Raw genomic sequence first — 21,692 nt, forward strand, 5'->3', positions numbered from 1 at the left:
ATTCAAATCAAGAATCATGTTCCATCCACCAAAGTTTTGTCTCTTTATGGAAATTAGCTGCAAAACTGTTGGGGCTTCCCTAGTCAGAAAATCAAAACACAGAATCATCTTTGAAGCTCTCTGCAATGATTTAATTCAATTTTTATAACTCATAATAATATGAAGATTCATTTCAAAGATCTCATTTGAAAGAGTGATTTGACTAAATCTTTTCTAATTAAATCCTTTTTAAAATCTTAGGCTCTTTAGGTTGTTTCAAATACACAATTATTCTCTTTTTTAGGGGGAAGGGTACTTTTATATTTTTACCTTTATTCAAAAATAATATAGAACAAAGGTTCAATGCTTAGTAATATAAAATTTGATTGTGAAACTATAACGTACCCGGGTATTTTAAAAATGAGAAAATACCTAGAAAGAAAAGAAACTAACTTTCCAAGGTACTGATTTTTATTAGAAATATTTTGTCAGACTGTCTTATATGTATTGTTTAGCCTTCTTTATTGCATTTCTCTGAATTAGATATCCTTTATTCAATAAGTTACAACTCAGGTAGACCAGAATACTTAAGGATTAGGATATATAAAATGATATATCACATTTCACACATAAAAAACTCCTCATCCAATGGATATGGGACAAGATTTGTCTTCTCTCACTGGATGAAGTGTGAATGTAAAAGGCTGCTCTAGAGTCTAGAAAGCATCCGGAGTCATAGATCTGATTAACTTTGCATTTTAAATTGTCATCATACTAATGTGCTTTGAGATCAGTAATATGTTTTGCCACGTAGCATAAGCCTTTGTTAACTAAGAAATAAAAAAATCATAATAATGGAACACTTATACTGAGGCATTGTTAAGCTGTTATGTTTGCCAGCACATTGATCAATGAAGTACTACTACACTGCTAATTAGCATAATTCTTAAAACTACATACAAACTGAATGAAAACCTAGGATACAAATTAAACATAAATCAATAAAGATAGAAAGTTACAGGATAAATATATCATCACCACAGTATAAAACACTGGAAAGATATAAAGCATTAAAATGATAATAAAATAAATGGTGTTCACTCAAAAAGACAGCGAGCCTTAAGTGAGAGGTAAATTCCTCCAGGCATCTTACAAATCTTGGCATTGCAGTTAAAAGCTGGGAAGGCAAAAGAGAGTTAAAAGTTAACAGAGGAGTTAAAAGCCAAGAGGAAGATTTAATTCTAGCTTCATATAACACAATAATAGTTTGTGGTTTGGGGAGAGCTGGTAAGGCAATCAGAAACTCTCGGTAATAAGGGAATGTTCAAAAAAGGAGTGAAAGAAGAAGAACATCATTCATCCTTCTCCTATTAATACTGTAACACCCAGTACCATATATGATTAATACAATTATCCATTTAAAATTTAACTCACAAATCTTTCAATACCAAGTGAACCTCAGCAAGCCAATAAATCACAACAGAAATTATAACTCTTTTATTAAAATTTCTCCAGCAAAAAAACTAAGTGTACATAAGGTCTACTGGGAAAAAAATGAAAGGTACAATATTTTATCCATAGAACCCCTTTAACTAACTTATTTTTTGCAAATTCTGTTTTCCTTTATGAAGGTTGCTGTCCTAAGGATCTTGAAAATGAAACATTGCTGTTGATTTTCATTTCTTTAAAACTAACTGATTGAGGAAAAATGTTGATATGAACATTTACATAAACATGTAAGAGAATATATTTCTTTTTTAAACCAGGTAAAGAACCATAACACTGAAGAATCTTGATCTACCCATCGCTTGAATTTTCCTTGTGATTAGAAAATACTGTTGAAGCCACTTATATAAGGTATTTGAAATGATTATTTACTTGTTTTCATTTATGAAATTTTCCCCATGCCTGTTTATATAAAAATACCAAATTTTAAAAGAACTGATTAGAGATATATTTGCTAATCTTGGTATCTTTGGGGGATTTAGGAGTAAATGATGGTTGATTAGCCAGTGCTTTTGCATTTTAATTCTTAATGTAAAGTACTCAGCTTCAAGGCTGTGTATGGTCTCCAAAGCCTTGAGAATGGCTAAGGCAGCTGTCCTGAAAGTTCCTCTAAGTATAATTTTTAAGGTGACAAAAGATTGTTTAAAAATATTGTACTATTTGTTTAGTGTTGTACTGGTATACTATTAGTTTTGTTGTACCCTCTTACTGTATTTTCCTAACTCAGCTTACATTTTGGAGGGAGGCTTCTGGCAGGCTACCCAAAGATCAAGTGTATTTTTCAGCCTCCCCCCCTCCCCCCCCCAAAAAAAGAAATTGTATGCCTCTCTTCCAATTCATAATCCAATTTAACTAATGTTTATGTTTAGTCAAGCACAATGTTTTACTATTTCATAGTTATATTCATTATCGTATCTAAGCTTTACAATATGAAATTTGTTCAGATTCTTGATGTCAGTTGAATGATGCAGCTCAGATACTACAGAAGAAGAATAAGGAAAAAAAATAAGCAAACACAACATTACTATCAATCTTGATTTGTGAAATACACAAAGACAGAGATCATGCTGCATACATACCGACATACAGATTGTAGCATCTACCGTTTCTATAATGACTTAAACATATATCTTTTTCTATTTGTTGAATTATTAGATTTCCTTCGAGTACTTTAGTAGCGTATGATGAAAGATAACTAGACACATGTCATAAAATACTACTTCAGTTACAATGGAATGAATTGTGTTTCTATTGAAAATTATTTATTCCTAGAACCAAAAATAGATCAGCGATTCTCAGTTCTGTTTTGTTACCAATATTAGGTTTTTCCATATTATTTCAGAATTTGTGTTGGCTAATTAAATTGTTTTTCATTCACTGTTTTATAAATATTTTGTTTATATTTGTTGTCTCTGAAAGTATTATTAAGTTTCTATTGTTTCACTGTGACTTTTAAATTCATATTTTTACAGTTTTTTAATTTTTACAGATTTCAAGTTCAACTGATGGGCTAGTTCAGACATTCTAATTGCACCCCATCTGTCCTTCAAAAAAATACATTAGTACAAACAATATTACTGGTGATCCAGGACAGATGTACACTGCCCTTTTTATACCTGGATAGAGACAGACTAGTGTTGTCAGGGTGATGATGCAAATTGTGTCAGGACTTTCTCTCTTGTTTTGTGGGAGGCTAAATTTTGTGGTGGTGTTAGTTTTGAAAAAAATTGTTGGCTCTTTTAAAGATTTTTATTACAGTTTTTTTTATCTTTCAAATAACTATGCTATCAGTGTTGTCCGAAATGCTTCCATACACTACAAAAAAAAAAAAAGGTGGGGGATGTGGGGTCACATAGGAGGCTGTCTATATTTGATCTAGGACATCTACAGGTGCACTTGTTGAGCAGTAGCTTCCAAGACAATTGTATAGGCTATGATTTTAGTAAGCATTTCTGGGATATTTCTGCTTGAATGTTTTCAGGAAACAAGCAGAAAGCCTGGAAGAATAAAATTTGCCTTAAGCAATTTTTACATTGGTACTTACTGTTGTACAGGTAACCATCACCTCCCCAATAGTTTAATTGATGTCAGAGAGAATATTTCAGACTTGAGGAGCAATGCATTCAGGTTTGGTATAATTGAAATGCAGATGATAGTTTTAATTTAGGTTCTCACATCTTTAAATATTCAGAGACAGTAAATGAATTCTACAATACTGACATTATTAATAATGATTATATTAATGAAAGTTAATTATGTCCAGACATTGAAAATTATGTTTAACTAATTGAATCACATTTTCCCTAGAGTGAATAAAATGATTACAGACAATTCATGATTAGATGTTATAAAGTATTAGATGTTGCAGTGTATTTGGTTTTATGGAGGGGACCATACAGCCTAAATGAATATTGCCTTCAGTCCCAAAGTCAGAAAATTATATTGAAAAGTTTCAGGAAGTAAAAGACCCACGTGACAATTACTTGTAAACTTTATATGTATTGCACTCAAACAATTCGTTTTCATGAAATATAACATCTGTATGTTGCAGTGAGATAAACGAAAATGAAAATGAGGCCTATAAACAAACACATGGAGAATTCATTATTGAATTAAGATAATTTTAATTGACTAGTATTTACTATAGTTCACAACCAAAGTATAAAGTGAAATGACTTTTGGAACATTTATCTAATTCTAAGTCATGATCACCCACTTTAAGTGTTATGATCTAAACAGAATCACTAAAAGAAGATATCTAAGGAATTGAAGTCTTTATAATAAGATGTGAGATCTATCAAGAAGACCAGCCACAGAAAGGCAACCAACATTGGTTACAGTAACAGAAACTTGCAAGTCTGACTGCACTGTACTCAAACTTCAAATCATTATGCTAATATATTTATTGATTTAATATAATAGTAAGGCATAGCAGTTTAATATTAATTGTAGATTCAAGGCTCATGTGATCATAACTATGAGGTAAGTTATTTCATTTACATGACACCATATCTTGTAAATGTATATATAATCTAGGTATAGATAAAAATATGTATACAGAATATGTATACTATACAGAAGCCTGATGATGGCAGATGAGATTCTGCCGAAATGTTGCTAAAACTTTAAAAGCACAACTATAATGACGTGGGAAAATACCCGAACAAAGCTGAATACGATACAAAAATATGCATCTTGCAACACATGTCACAACAATTATGCCAAGCAGAATTTGGAGCCCTGCAGATAAGATTACAGGTACCAAATTACTATTAAGAGAATAACAGGTGTGAAATAAGAATGTAGGAATACACTTTTATCTGTAGCATTTTTCCTTTCATCTTGTGAAACAAAATTGTGCTTATTCCCAAATGGACAAGTGGTTGACTGAAATAGACTTACACATCTAGATTCCATAAGTCTCAGATATTGACTCTTAAGATAGAAGCAACAAGCTTTTTTTTTAAAGAAAGAAAATATACCTTTACAGATACTTTACAAATGTGGTAAGTTATACAGACATAATATATTTCAATGACAGACAATATTTTCACTGCTATAAAATAATGAGTGATCGTTAATTGAGGCTGAAGCAGTTTTTGCCACAGGGAATATGGAAGTCCAAGGGAATTGAAAAGAGGGAGCAAATGACAATACATGCTTTGCACAAATGATCTAATTTATATATTTGTGTCAGATATCATTATATCATCACATAGTTATTCTCTTGGCTTGATTGTGTAATTTTTACATCATCATGGCTTGTTGTAGGTGGCGTTGACTTCAAATTTTATTGCTAAATCTTAACTTTTCAGAAACTGGCTGTCAGCTTTGGAAGCTGTGAGTCTCCTCATATTCCTCTTTTCTTCATGGCTTTCACCAGCTTGGGTAAAGGAATAAAGTTCCACCTACACTTATTGTTAACTTAAATGTCCTTTCAAAGGAACCAATTGTGGTTTGAATAAGATGTTTATTTCCTTGTTTCCCAAAGACATAAACTGCCAGACACTGCTGTCTTGAGTTCTCTTCATGAAAAACAGCTATCTGAACACTTGTGGGCAATCTCTTTGCTCAACTTCTTGTGGAGCCATCTACAATTTTATCTTGCTAACAACAACAATAAAATAATAACAATTCAATAAATGTGAATATTCCCTGACATTCAATGACTGTGGCTCACAACAATCAAAGAAATTAGAAGAAAACCAACAAATAAAAGATGGCAAGAGTGACATACCAAATGGATTGAAGTGAAGGGTCTCACTTTCTCTTTCCAAAGACAATATTTATGCAGGAAAATGTTTTGCTTGGTGGAAAATCTTCAAACAGCCACTGGTATATAGTTACTATGTTTTTTTTAGTTCTCAGGGAAAGAATTAAGTCCATCCTTTTTCAAGTGTTTGAAACAAGGTTGATACTTTCTTTATCACTTGCTCAGCATCCTCTCCAACTGCAAACAAATGTTGATTGCAGAAGCTGTATGATCATGGAGATAATGAGCATTAATTTACATTCCTATTTTGCAGTAATCTCTGTTCCTTTTAGCTTCTTCTGGGACATATTTTAAGAACGTGACAGGAAGTTAAATAAGACACCAGTATTTCAATCTGGTCTTGGAGATAACTCTTTTCTCATTTATATACACACTGACAAATGCTTGGAGATATGAATGTGAAATTCCCTTATAAAATATAACATGCTGCACAGCACCCAGAGCTAATTGTGTTTTAAATCCTCTGGCAAAGAGTTATGAAGCACATTATTCACACATATCCTTCAGCTACAAGGGGATGGTACAAAAAAAAGCAAAAGCATTGTCAAAAACAAGACATAGAAGTACTTCAGCAAGATGGCCCAGGGCAGTCTTACCTACATCTGTTGCATTGCAAGTCCCAAAGTGCTAAACTGGCAGTTGGCTGAGAATTGTAAGAGCTTTAGTCCAACCAATCTGGAAAGCACCAAGTTGGGAAAACCTGATCCAGAGGCTTATGAAATGTTCCCAATAAATTCTAAGTGTGATTGCTCAGTTTATAAAATGCAACATTTGAACTTTGATTGTCAAATACACTGATTGATTGATTGACAGATTGATTTGGTGGAGTGTTGCCTTCTTTTAGAAGGAAGGAAGAAAATAAACTAGGGTTAACATTACTAAAGCAGTACAGTATAGCCCACCGAACACTGGGATATATTTTTGAAGTGGATCCTTCCTATGTGGATAAAAGTCCCAAACTTAGAATGCGTGTATGTGTGTATACACATGCACTTAACTGCTAGGAGCGTGTGGGGCACCAAATTGTCCCTACATCAACTAAGCCAGTATAACTTGTTCCGTCCTGAGAAAGCCACGTCCAATGAGTAGCATTAAAATGGCCACGTCCACCCAGTTGGCCATGCCCACCCAAGTGGCCATGCCCAGTGAGTGGCATCAAGGTGGCCATGCCCACCCACTCAGCCATGCCCAGTGAGCAGTGTCGAGCTGGCCACACCTACCCGGTCAGCCATGCCTGCCTGGCCCCCCGAGGTCAACCATAGCTCTGATGTGGCCCTCCATGAAATTGAGTTTGACACCCTTGGTGTATAACTTTTTTAAAAAAAAATCTGTGTATTAAAAGGGACTATGTCTTTTAAAAGAAAACAAAAATAAGGGACTGGAAGGTTTATTTTGGTTTTTTTCTGTCTTGGATAATGTCTTTTACCATTAGTGCAGCTGATTATTACCAATCCTTATCATAAGATCACTGCATCCCATAATGCAGCAAATAATGTTTAATAAAATTTCACTGATACACTTAAAGCTTAACTCCCCCCTTTTAAAGTAAAAATCTGTTTCAACCTCTGAATTGTTATCATAGTCTATGGAAAAAATTTATGTATACATGCATACTTGAACACATGCTGGTATAAAATTGTAATAAAGTTTACCTCCCTTTCTCTGCACATTGGAACATTTAGATTCACCTAGGCCTGCTGCCTTGCTCTTTCTCTGGGTTATAATTACTCATAATTGCTATGGCGTTCATCTATTGTAGAAATAAAGTGTGGTGAACACCGTTCTATATAAGACCTTTACCACAATAGGCTCTTACTCCTGATCTAAGCTTTGTCAGAGAAATTTTAGTTCCATTTAAATATTAGCAGCTGATCAAAACTTTTTTTTGAAAAAAAAAATGACTGTTAGGATTTAGCTTATTAGCTATCACAAATCCCTCTGAGAAATATTAGATCTTTGAGGGTGTAACCCCGTAGAAGGAAATGCAGCATTGGTTTGTTCTGTTATCTCTTTTTGCCTTAGAATCTTGGAAAGAGGCAGGGCAATGGTTGGGTATCAAAACAGTTATGGATCTGAGAGCTCAATAGCTCTTTTCTTTTCATTTTTATCTCCATCCCAGAGGCTCATTTAGATGACTCTTTGAATGGTTATTCATTTTCTTTAGTTGTTTGAATGAAAAAAGTGTTTTAAACCAAATGACAAGCTTTGAACGGGCTTTGAAAACTAGCTGTCTGTGATATGAGCTAGATTCTGGATTTCAATATTATTCACATTAATGGAATTTATCACCAAGTATTTGTGTAGCAGTTTGCCTCAAACATATATGTTCATGTATTGCAGTTCTGTACATGATTACTGAAAATTGGTATCACTGTTATGAGGCATCTTGAATCAATATGTGTAGTTTGACACTAGACAGCAAACTACCTCTTTTAATAAACAAGGAATATTATGCAGTAGCTGAAAATAATTAATGTGGATTCTTCAGACCCCATAATTATGATCATCACAGTAATTTGTATCTGGTTACAAGATGTCCAATTCTACCAGTTTTTACATCCTACATTATTAAAAGAGAGAGAGGGAGAGGGAGGGAGGGAGAGAGAATGTGTGTTTTAAGTGCCAGTGTCAGACCTGCCACCACTTAAACCTTTAAATAGAAATAATCCTTGGCCCCATTTATTGAGAAAGGTATAGATTATTGGTATAATCTATAAAGGTATAGATTATCAAGTATATTGCAGCAATGTATAGCCAGAACTCAGCACTGCTTGCCAAAATCTATTAAGATTTTCCCTCCCTTAGCTACCCCCCATTTCCCACCCCATGCAACCAGTCAAGTTCAGGCAGGATGTTTTTGTAATGGTCAGTTCAGGCACAAGATGTTTTGCAGCTGGTATGCTGGGTGACCTTGAAGCAGTGTCTCAAAGAGATACAGCACTTACTTTCATTTTCCGCCTTGCCTACTCCCTGCACCACGGTTCATGGCAGTTTGTCACCATAATGTAGCAAAACAGAAGCAAGCATAAGATGGCAGCTGCCAGTTTTTAGCTGTACAAGAGATACCTCTATAAGAGGTCAAAAGTTGCATCACTTTCCCTATTTAATTATCTAGCAGTTTCCAGCTGCAGCTGGACTATTATTGACATGGGAAATTTCATTTTGTTCAAATATCTTTTGTGTCTACTTCCTTGATATTGATAGTTGCTTGTATTAGCTCTTGTTTCTTGAAAAAAAATCTTAAAATGTAATAAAGGAAGAAAATACAAAGTAACAGCTAAATGTCATGGTTAGGCAGGCAGCCTTCAAAGCTCTGCATCAAAATCAAACTAATATTGGGGGGTAATATAAAATGTTTTTTGTACCTTATGCTTTTTCTTTTCCTTTCCTTTTCTTTTTTCATACTCTTGACACCTCAAAGCAATACAGATCACAGGGCTCTGTTTCTGCAAGCTGGCAAAACAAATCATTATCAACAAGAAAGAAATGAAATGGCTCCCATGGGATTTCCTGTTATATATTCTAGCTAGTTTTCAATATATTGTATTAATTATCACGTTTATCCATGTTATGCTCTTTCATGTGCATTAATTAATTCCCTAAATAAAAAGCCATTGTTACCCATTCAATTCAATGTGGTCAGTCAGAAGGTGTTCTTAGGCAGATAACAAGATAGCTTCTATGATGGCAGAGCAAGGTTTTGAAATGCTTCTCATTTGCCCAGAATTAGGCACAGCAGACAAACTTGTGCTTTATCCTTTTTCGGAAGATGGAGCATTGATAATCATCTTTCCATTATAATGGGCATGGTAAAAACATGTACTACTGTCAAATAGAAAATCTTTTTTTCTTTCATGCTTCCTTGAGTTTCACTTTCACTTTAAAATCATGTAGACTGTCTTAGGCAAAAGGGTTGGAACAAATCAGAGAAGAACAATATTCCTGAACACTGAAGTTTCCTATATTTTGGGTTTTGAACTAGAAGTTGCTGCCTTTGTTTCTATTTGACTGGTCCATCTTAGTAACCATTATATTTTTAAAAAAACATTATTTCCCCCCCTTTTTTACTGACCCCCTAGGATTCAAATCTCAAAGGTTTTGCCTGCCAATTCATAGAATAGCTTTTTAAAAATAATTTTTATTTTTTATTTCTTTAAATACATTTTTGGATGAACAGTGAGGTTCCAAGTTTTTTACATTTTAACTCAAACATGACCATAATTACATATTCAGCTTTCTTATCTAATTTCATATCATTACCTATTACCAATTTTCCATTTTATATTCTCATAAATTACTTCATAACAATCTATATATTCTTAATCATTTTTAATATAGTACTCATCATATTTGCAAATTTTATCAAATTATATCATTCCATTAATCATTCATAATTTCATCTTAATTTATATTATCCAATATTTATCCCCTTTTTAGTTTTAATTTTGCCACCATTGTATTTTTTTTTTAGAACATATCTGTTCTAATTAAATTATTAATCCTTATTTTTGTTCTAATTGATATTTTATATATCTTCTATTATTTGAAGGGACTAAACTTTAAGATTGTTAGAAGTAAAAGGAAGTGGGGCTTCCAGAACAGCATGGTGGACTGAGCACAACTCTGGTTTTTGTGGAGCCAACCAATGTGGTTGAAATAGAAAGTGGTAAAAGGGACCCATTCTTTGGAACTTTCTTGATTAAGGAGAAGACAAAGATTGCCCATGTTTGGCTCCATACAGGTTCTCCCTGTGAAGAGATTGCAAAACAACATTTTCTAGCAGGTTTGAGAATCTGGAGGGTAGAGGGATATTTATATTGCTAAGCCATGCCTGGCAACTTTCCAAGAGACACTGATTTTACCTACTTCTCTTAATTACTTTAGGAAGTTTACTTATTACTGATCTATTTGGAGTTCTGAAAGACAAGCTGAACTACACTAGATTTTCCTTTCACCCTAGATGAAAGAACCTCTGAATAAGTTTAAGGACTAATAACAGAAGCTTTAATTTTTGAAAAATAATACAAAGGGAATGAAAATCTTGATTTTGGAAAGTTAAGGGGCTTGGTGGACTTGAAAGAATATTTTCTTTCCTTTATAAAACATTTATTAAAAAGGATATGAAGTCTTTGAAATTAATTGTAAGCAATTTTCCTGTGGGAAATTTTTGTTGATTGGAAAATAAACAGATGATAAGAGATTGGCTGCAAAGAACCAAAAAGAACAAAGAGTTATTTTTAAAGGAGAACAGACCCAGTAGTAGAGAAGGGATTATATTAACCAAATTGTTTATATTTGTCTCGACAGTGGGGTGGTGGTGGAATCTTTTATATGTCTTTTCTTTCTTTTCTGATTCTTTTCTAATATTTACACTTTTCTCTATCCTTTATTGTTTTATATTTTCTTGGTTTCTATCAGTTTTTTACATTTGTATTTGTAACCATTTATACAATTATTGAAAAAAATATGTTAAAAGGGAAGAAATATAAAGTTGCTTTATTTGATCAAAGTTAAATAGACATGTTGTTATTTTTACTAATCCTTAATGGATGTTTGTTATCACTAGGACTAAAATGCTGAAGCTTTGTGGATTTGTTTACAAATAAGAGAGAAGATATGGGAAGGAGAGACCATTTGTTGTTAGTTTTAAGAGGTGGCAATAAGTTACTAAATTTGTCTAAATTGTGATGAAAGTGGGAATTACTTTATATATTTCTTTTTTTGTATTATATTTTTATTTGTTTCTTTTCTGTTTCTCTTTTTCCTCTTTTTTTGAACCTTCCACTGTTTCTTTTTATCATTCTGTCTTGTTTTGGTTTGTCTTGGTTTTTATTATTGTAATTATACTTTTTACATATATAGATATAGATATTTTAAAAACACATTGGACACCACATACTGCAACAAAATTATAAATGCAAGATTGCCAAATCACATATAATTGCAGATCATAACACCATTTTATGGTATCTCACAAGCTAAAGCTGGTCCAACCATTGCATAATAAAACTTTGAACCATTTGCTTTCTCTCTTTTCTTATAAGGAAGTATTACATGTAGATGTATTGCCTTTACAGAACTTTGTGCACATGTTAACCTTCCTGTTTAAATATATTGCCTCAGTTGCCTAAACAACTCATGAAGATTGCTTATTGCAATGTATTTATTTATTTAAATTTGTAATTGCAATCCAACCCAATGATTCATGGACACCTCAACTTCCTTTGTATTTGTTCAGATTTAATTACTATTAATTACTGTATGGTCATGACTGAGTACAGTCATGTAAGTTATTGAGGAATTCTTCTGTAATATTTAGATTATAGGAAAAGGAGGTTTAACAATAATAGGAACAGTACTGGGATTCTAGAAACACTTTTCTGATAGAATTGCACATCCAAATATACATATTTAGTGAAATCACATTAAATGGTTAATTTTCTCACAAGACACTGCAGCTTTTTAATGGTGATTGACAGTTTAATTAGGACTTTTTTTCCCCTTGTGTCACTTTTCATTTGAACATTTAACTAAGCAGGTACAACTTGGCCAATAAAATTAATACAAAAGAAGCTTTATACTACTTTATCCTTTGCAAAGTCAGTCAGTCTGTCTGTCTGTCTGTCTCTCTCTCTCTCTCGTACAGATACAGATATGTCACTATAGATAGATATGTGAATGAACAAATTACAGTTTTCAGTTGGAGTAATCATGTCTTCTTTTCCTCTACCCCACTGAGTTTTACCTGCATTAAAATCCTTAACACTGATTTACCTTTTTTTTCCAAACAAGTATCCACTCAAGCAAGACGACAGAGATATTAATCAGTTATACAGCTGTGACCAAAATCCCTTCAATGGTAGTTAAGTGATGACGATTTGATTTAATAACCTCTGCTTGAAGATCTGTTATGATTTTGCATAACAACACTGCAATATTTTTCCAATGTTTGGACCAGAACATAAATGTAGCATGAGCAATATTGTCTTTCACTAGCTTCATTCTCCAAACATAATTGGTTCAAAGTCTCATCAGAACAATAAAGATTATTGTGGCCCCCCAGAAAATACAATCAGTCAAATAGAATGTTGCATGGACAAAACTGTTTCTATTCTAATCTAACAATATTTACAAAAAACACAATTTAGCCTTGTTTAGGTATAGTTATCCCCTATGTGCAACCAAACTGCAGTAGGGTCACCATGCCTCCTGATATTGAATGAACAGAGCAACAGGATCTGAAGGAAAGACTGGTTTATTATTGCTAAAAAAAACCCAATCAGATAACCAGGTAGAGGCAGCCTGCTTTGTATATAAGGTTTTTATATAATAATGAACCTGCCCAATCAGAATTCAGAACAGTAGAATGTATACATATGCAACATACAGTTTTTACAGATAACTCTCTAATATGTAACAAATGTGGCTTTAAGGAAAAACAAAGGAACTTTACACAACAAACCTCCAATACTTTACTACCTACACTATTTCAGTACCTCAAGACCAAATATTTATAGATAATGCTTTGTCTATAATAATTGATTTATCATATAATAGTATAATAATTAATCGTTAAATGACCACTAATTTATTGATTCATATGTAAAGGAATACAGAGATAACCATGAAGAAAGAGTGATTAAAGGAGAGAGAAAAAGAGAAAAAAGGGGGACTAGACAAGAAGAAGAGGTGTGAAGAAGGTTTTTATTCAGGAAAACTGCCTTTTGAAACAGATTGATTGTGAATTCTGATAATGGAAGAACTGGAATGATGTCTACAGTCTCCATTTAAATCAAATCACCAAAAATAATTCTAAACAGCCACCAATTGGGGAGAACAGAGGAGACTTACGGAGGATTGCTAGTCACCATATAAACCACCCAGCTCCATTTAAACAACCCCGCTGATTAGTCAGCCTGAATTTAAATTCCCACTCAGCTGATTGGACAACCTCCACTAAACCCCCACCCAAATCTTATCCTTTCCAAACTCCAAAGTAGATGATTGGTGAGCTCATTCAAATATTCTCCATTGAAATCTATTAAACAGCAATGCTTCCTCTTTAAAACAAAAACAAAGCAAAACAAAAACCAACAAACGTGGCTTTAAGGAAAAACAAAGGAACTTTACACAACAAACCTCCAATACTTTACTACCTACACTATTTCAGTACCTCAAGACCAAATATTTATAGATAATGCTTCGTCTATAATAATTGATTTATCATATAATAGTATAATAATTAATTGTTAAATAACCACTAATTTACTGATTCATTGAACTGATAGTGATTTAATACTGTATCATTGATTATCTAGTCTATTGATTGATTGATTCTTAGTAATAAATTGATTGATTGATTTTAGTAATAAGTAACCTTACTTTTGATTTGTTCTCTAACTTATCAATTAACATTTATTAATTACCAACATTCATTAAGTAACTGTCTACTTATCACATAATTAGCTATTTTAATTGTTTGATGTACTATTGTCATTGACCATGCCAGCCAGAAACTCCAGAAACTCCAAATCCTCCACTACCAAACAACAACAAAATAATAATATCTCTACCAATGAACTCCCAGACTCCTGTACATGCTTCAGATGTCTTAACACCACCAATGAAAGCAAAAATAACATCAAATGCTACTAATGTGACAATCAAGCCCACCTTGCCTGCTTAAACTTAAACAAAGACCTAGCTGATCTCCTAAAAGCATCAGATACTTTCCCTTGTCTATGTCCATCATGTTTTCCTAAGCTAAACAAACCAAGTACCCTGCCTGACAGGGTTGATAGCATAGAATCACTCATGCACTTAATAGAAAAACGCTTAGCAACACGTTTTGAAACAATTATACAAGAAAGCCTAATTTCTCTTGAAAAAAAATACAGCACTGATAAGCGACTACCTATCAGCTCAAAATCAAATCCCAACCCAACAACCACTACCACAACTACTACCTTAACTACAATCCCAACTACAACCAAAAATTACCACCAAACCACAACCACAAATAATTACTATCCCATCAAATAATTCCACAAATGATATCTCCTTACTCATCAGAGATATCATTGAACGTGATCAGAAACGTCCAAATGCCTTCTTATTTGGTCTTGAAGACACCAACGAATCAGATGACATCACCAAAGTTCGTAATATCATAAGCAACTCAAATACAACAAACATCTCTCCTGAAGATATCATTGAAGTTACCAGATACAATAATGGCTTGGCAGCCCCAAAATTTTGTAGAGTTGTTTGCAAAAATGAGTCCAGCAAACGCATATTCATTCATACAATAAACGCCATAGCAAAAACCAATCCCAACCACAAAAATCTTCGCTCAATACCAGACTTATCCATACTGCAAAGTATCTGCTCCCGTGAACTCCGCAAGGAACTCAAAACACGTCTGGACAATGGAGAGAAGGATCTCTACATTGACTACCGCACTGATTGTATCAAAAGTAAATCACACAACCCACAACTCCACATCCAACCCTACCTCATCCAACCCACCATCACTCAAAACTAGGCACGCACACCCCTAACTACCTCAATTCCAACTACAGCTGCCCTTAAATGCAAGCTACTCAATGCAAGAAGCCTTGTGAATAAAATACCTGAATTTCTCCTCTTACTAAATATGGCTAAATTTGACATCATATTTGTCTGTGAAACATGATTCAATGCATCTCTCCCTGACTCCATTACCACAGTAAGAGACTATCATGTTTACTGATCAGATCATGAAATCCGTAGAGGAGGTGGTGTTGCTATCTTTTATAAAAAGTCCTTAACATCTAAAAAACATCCAAGTTACCCAAGAGCTTGCTCTTCCTGAGACCATCATCTGTGAACTGTACTTAAAGATCACATTTCAATTCTTTCTATGTTACAGAGCCCCTGATTATGACATCGAACATGTAAACAAGCTAAATTCACTACTAACATGGGCAACATCCTGCGTACACACTTTTATCTTTCTTGGTGACTTCAATCTACCTCACATTAACTGGATCCTAAACGAATGTAAAACTGAACCCATACATGCAACCTTCTACAATGCTGTAACAAACCTGGGACTGGAACAACTAGTAACCAACAATACTAGACTTAACAGCTGTCTCGATCTCATCTTCTGCAATAGTTTGAATTCAATTTATGGAATACAAATGAAAGAACCCTTTTCCAACAGTGACCACAGCATGATTGACTTTTGTCTCAACATACATCCACACAAAAATCAACACAATGATGTGAACCCCAATTATAACTTCAAAAAAGGCAACTATGATCTTCTAGACAATGATCTCTCGTCCCTTGATTGGCAATTTCTATTCACTGGATGCAATACTGTTGAAGACCATTACAACATATTTTTACTTGAAGTCAAAAGAGTCATCAAACTATATGTACCAATAACAACTCCAAAACCCAGAAAAAACAGATTACCCATAACAATAAGGAAGCTTCAATCCAAAAAGAGATCACTTTGGTGAAAAAACAAATCTGACCATGTTGCCAACTTCAAAAGCTGATACTAAAATTTATGCCACCAGATAAAGACTGAATGCACCAATTATCACATTAAACAAGAGGAAAACCTTCTAAGCACCAATTCCACCTGTGCTTTTTACAATTTTGTGAACAACAAACTAAAAGACTCAAGGTCCACCCCACCCCTGAAAGGACCTAATTGTAAAGACTGCAACGATGACACTATTAAAGCCAACCTCTTTAACACATACTTTGGCTCAGTATTTGTAAACAGCAATGGATCAAGCCCAGTATTTCCTAGTCGAACCACAGACAACTACAATGATCTAATACATATCGATTTTACAGTAGACAATGTTGAAAAAGCACTACGCAATCACAACCATCTCTATCTATTGGACCGGATGGAATATGTGCCTACTTCTTAAAAAAGCTATCCACTTCCATAGCCGAACCTCTAAGCATAATCAAATCTCAACAAATAAATGCTCTGTCTTACATATTGGCAAAAAAAAAATCAGAAAATAAAATCCAGGCTGAATAGTCAAGACCTTTGCAGGAAATACGACTTCAGCAACAGAGTGGTCAATGTCTGGAATACTCTACCTGACTCTGTGGTTTCTTCCCCAAGCCCCAAAAACTTTAACCTTAGACTTTCTACTATTGACCTCACCCCTTTCCTAAGAGGTCTGTAGGGGGTGTGCATAAGCGCATCAACGTGCCTACCGTCCCTGTCCTATTGTTTCTTTTATTTTTCTTATTTGTATCCATGTATTCATAACTATGTTTTTACTTATACCTATTATCTTGTAAGCAATTGACAAACCAAATAAAATCAAATAAAATAAATAAAAAAGAATGTAAGAATGGTTATGTAAACATCAGTTCATGTCTGAGAAACAGGAAAGGTGAGAAAGAAACTCAAGTTTATCCCCTCTTCATTCTCTTTGGCATTTGGGGGTTCAGATGGTCTATGTCCAACTTTCCAGATTATATCCACAACTATAAAGTAAAATTCTAGTATTTCTTTTGATGTTTGCTTGTTGATTTGGCCTACCTCAAAAAGCTCGTCTGTCTGTCTATCTATCTATCTATCATACCCATTTGACATGTGATTTTGATCAGTGACTAAAATTTGAAAATAAAAATAATTATAATAATACAAAAAGTTATAATGGAATGTGCTGAAATGAGTAAATTGAAATTTAAAATTAGAGAACAAGAAGACGAAGGGGGCATGAATAAGCGCAGCAACGTGCCTACCGTCCCTGTCCTATTGTTTCTTTTATTTATTTTTTTATATGTATTCATGTATTCATAACTATGTTTTTACTTATACCTATTATCTTGTAAGCAATTGACAAATCAAGTAAAATAAAAATAAATAAAACAAAAAGACAAGCAATATTACAAGATATGGGATTTATTTTATCAATGGTTAGATTAAAAAGTATGGAAATTAAATATTTTAGATAAATTTATAATATAAGAATAATAGAATTATAGAGAATAGAACATAATGATGTATTATTATTGGATGGATTTATGATGAGGTAAGGAATGTTATAATATAAATTAATCTAAAATGTTGAATATCTTGCATAAAATGATGGAATAATAGTTATAGTCAAATAAATGATTAACAATGATTTTATATATATGTGTGTGTGTGGATCTTTGGTTATTCAGGTTTTCTCCCGCGTAAAATTGGAAGTATCTTGGCAACATTTCGACGAAATCTCATTTGTCATCTTCAGGCTTGTGTCTTCGGCTTTGTGCTTCTCGGAGTAATGTGAGCTTGCAGCTGCTTCTTCCTTTTAACTGCTAGTGACTTGATTGGGTGGGGGTTTGGCTGTGTTCTGATTGGTTGGGGGGTTGGCTGTGTTCTGATTGGCTGGGGAGGTGTTCTGTTCAGGTGGGGGCTTGGTTGTGCTCAGGTTAGTTTTAGTTGTCGGGGGATTTGAGCTGGTTAGCTGTGATCCTGTTGTTTGGCTTCGTGTTTGTGGTCGTGCCACATCTTCATGGTGGGTGTCCATTCACTTCATGTATGGGTTGGAGGGGTTTGAAGCAGGTAGTGATGCAGCTGCGGTACGGCTTCTGGTCCATGGTCGTGTCTCATCTTCTGTATGGGTGTAAGTCTGCTTTCTACATGGAAGTGTGGTGGTAGCATCTTGTGTGGCCCTCATGGGTGTGGGTCTGGTGTCATTCTTCAGCAACCTACTAGTGAGCTTTGATGTCATATCCCTCTTCACCCAACTGCCTATAAAAGAAGCCTTGACAGCCATCCAAAACAAATACAACCCCCCCAAGCACATCCTAGATCTGACCAACCACTGCCTATCCAATACATACTTCACCTACAATGGACAAAAATACAAACAAATAGAAGGAGCACCCATGGGATCACCCCTCTCACCTGTCATCGCAAACCTCTGCATGGAACACTTTGAAACACAAGCTCTAGAAAAATATGATGACAAACCCAAACTCTGGCTCAGATACGTAGATGACACCTTCATAATCTGGCCACATGGGAAAGAAAAACTGAACAACTTCCTCACACACCTCAACAGCCTACACCGCAAAATACAATTCACCATGGAAACAGAAGCTAACAATCAACTTCTCTTCCTAGATATCTTAGTATACAAAAAATCCAATGGCTCCCTAGGACACACCATCTACCAGAAGAAAACAAGACAAACTGCTATCTACATGCACTCTCACACCACTACCCAGCACAGATCAATTCCGTAGCCGAGACACTCATCTCCAGAACAAAATGCTTAGCCAACGAACAACACCTAAAAACCGAACTACACACTCTCACTAACCTACTAACAGCCAATGGATTCCAAAGAAAGATTACCCACCTAATCCAAAAAGAAACCCCAACCAAAATCCAAGACAGAGAACAAGAGAACGGCAAAGCCCTCCTCCCATATATAAAAGGCACTACAGACAAAATCAGCAAGATCCTCCAAAAACACAACATTAAGACAGCATTCTGCACAAACAGAAAAATATCCACCATAAGAAACCCTAAAGAGAGAATCGAGTTAGAAAACCAAGGAGTATATGAAATCCTATGCACCGCCTGCCCCACCACATACATCGGACAAACCAACAGAAGAATAAGTGCACGCATTGAAGAACACAAGAACTCAATCAAAAAAAGAAGAACCAACCTCTTCCCTGGTCCAACACCTCAAAGCCACAGGACATGAGATTGACTTTAAAAATACCAGAACTATCGCCAAAACCGAACACTTCAACAACAGAATAATCAGAGAAGCCATAGAGATAGAAAAATGCCCCACACAGCATGATACCTCCCGCCTACCAGCCATTTGGAAATCCGCCCTCACTAACAAATGAGTACCTAACATGAAGAATGACAGCAGACCCACACCCACGAGGGCCACACAAGATGCTACCACCACACCTCCACGTAGAAAGCAGACTCACACCCACACAGATGATGAGACACGACCACGGACCAGAAGCCGTACTGCAGCTGCATCACTACCCACTTCAAACCCCTCCGACCCATACATGAAGCGAACAGACGCTGACCATGAAGATGTGGCATGACCACGAACGTGAAGCCAAACAACAGGATCGCAGCTCACCAGCTCAAATACCCTGACAACTAAGACTAACCTGAGCACAACCAAGCCCCCACCTGAACAGAACACACCCCCACCCAATCAGAACACAGCCAAGCCCCCACCCAATCAAGTCACACCTCCACTAGCAGTTAAAAGGAAGAAGCAGCTGCAAACTCACATTACTCTGAGAAGCACAAAGCCGAAGACACAAGCCTGAAGATGGCAAATGAGATTTCGTCGAAACGTTGCCAAGATACTTCCAATTTTACGTGGGAGAAAACCCGAATAACCAAAGATCCACATACAAATACCTGCGAAAACCTCAGAAAACAAATATATCGACACACTGTATATAACTGGAAGATGGTTTTATGTTTTGTTTGTGTATGTTTATTTAAAAATAAAAATTCTTAATTAAAAAAAAGTTATATACATCCACCCATCGTAATTATTAAATTAACCAGAAATGTGTCCCTTTCACATACTTGCTCTCCTGGGTTGGACAAAGGGACAGGTCTTTAAAAGAATAAAATCCAGAGGATCAGAGCTCCACCAATCTTTTTACTGCTTGTCTGTAGTTGACATCCTTTTAGCATCCCTGTCTAGAAATGGTATCTCATTCCTAGAATCCCTACTAATGGCAATGCTGGGCCCACATCTAGAGAGAGAAGTTAGGCAGAGTGCTATTTTTGATTCCTTTACAATCCAAATATTTTTTTAAGCAGTATAGTAATGTCTTTATTTGTGAAACTGATGTATTTCATTTATAACATTAAAACATTGGAATAATTTTGTACTGTGCCTAAGCGTAGAATTAAAATAATTAAAATAAATAATTAAAATAAAATAATCTGCTACATCATTATTTCATGTAGTTAAATCCATAAAATCTCTAAACCTAATAACTCGGCATCAATTATTACTACAGATGAGTTGCAGAAAATGTAAAGTGATGGATTTTTAAACAATAGCAACAATAATTACTCACATTCTAAATTGGATGTGACATAGGAGAAAAAAGTTCACACTGCAATGCACAATGCAAATTACAGTGCAGTGAGCTACATCCCTGAAAATATAAATCCAGAGCTAGAAATTACTGGGAAAAAGATATGAAGTAAATAGCAAGCACCATAGAGATATGTTGGTTTTCATTATTATTTGCATTTCTGAGCTCCCTGTCTCAAAAAACGAATATGGCAGTGCTGTGAAATAAATAAGATCTTGTCTGAAATGAAACCTCATCAGTCTTACCTATGAAATCATTATTCTATAAGTAATCTTTTGGGGAGCTTATTCCAAAGTTGCATTTTATGGGAATGAGAAATATCCTGAACACCTATTTAGACAGTTGCTACCTTCTGCTTCTCTGCATGATGTTCAGTGCTGGCAGTGTTCCACTGTGAGAAACCTCATACATAACAAAGAGAAACAGATTGAACATCTCTCCCTGGTATTCTAGTTTTCTAAAGTTTTCATACATAGTGTTCAAATGAGCCGTAAATTTCCTATATCTTTCCTAATGGATTCAATCTCAACAGAGCTATGTGAATTATCTTGCAATTAAGGCTTCATGTGAAGGTTGACTCTGAACATAAATATGTTCAACAAGTTTGTGAAAATATAAAGCCTTTTCAAACCACTTGTTAGCCAATGAAAATGATGTGTGAGTTATTTGACAGATGATGTATTTATGATGTCACTTTGGTAGGGGACTTTTTAAAAAATTAGACATACACATGGAAATTAGACTTACCATTTGCATAATTAAAATGGTTAAGATGCATGTTATATGTTCAGGGGTGGGAAAAATG

At 34.7% G+C, this 21,692-nt stretch overlaps 1 protein-coding gene across 2 annotated transcripts in view; it reads left to right on the top strand.

Annotated features, from left to right (window-relative positions):
* Nucleotides 1-1,747: 1,747 nt before the first annotated feature.
* SYT1 (synaptotagmin 1) overlaps nt 1,748-21,692 on the top strand; it is a 235,727-nt gene continuing 215,782 nt past the window's right edge. For both annotated transcript variants that reach the window (XM_087968032.1, XM_026667697.2), the window contains exon 1: nt 1,748-1,836. The gene's annotated coding sequence lies outside the window, so the exon portion shown is untranslated. The remainder of the gene's footprint in view (nt 1,837-21,692) is intronic.

The sequence above is a fragment of the Notechis scutatus genome, chromosome 6, assembly GCF_049901735.1.
Source record: "Notechis scutatus isolate UNSWTSFEM ecotype Mainland chromosome 6, rNotScu1.2, whole genome shotgun sequence".
Taxonomy (NCBI): domain Eukaryota; kingdom Metazoa; phylum Chordata; class Lepidosauria; order Squamata; family Elapidae; genus Notechis; species Notechis scutatus.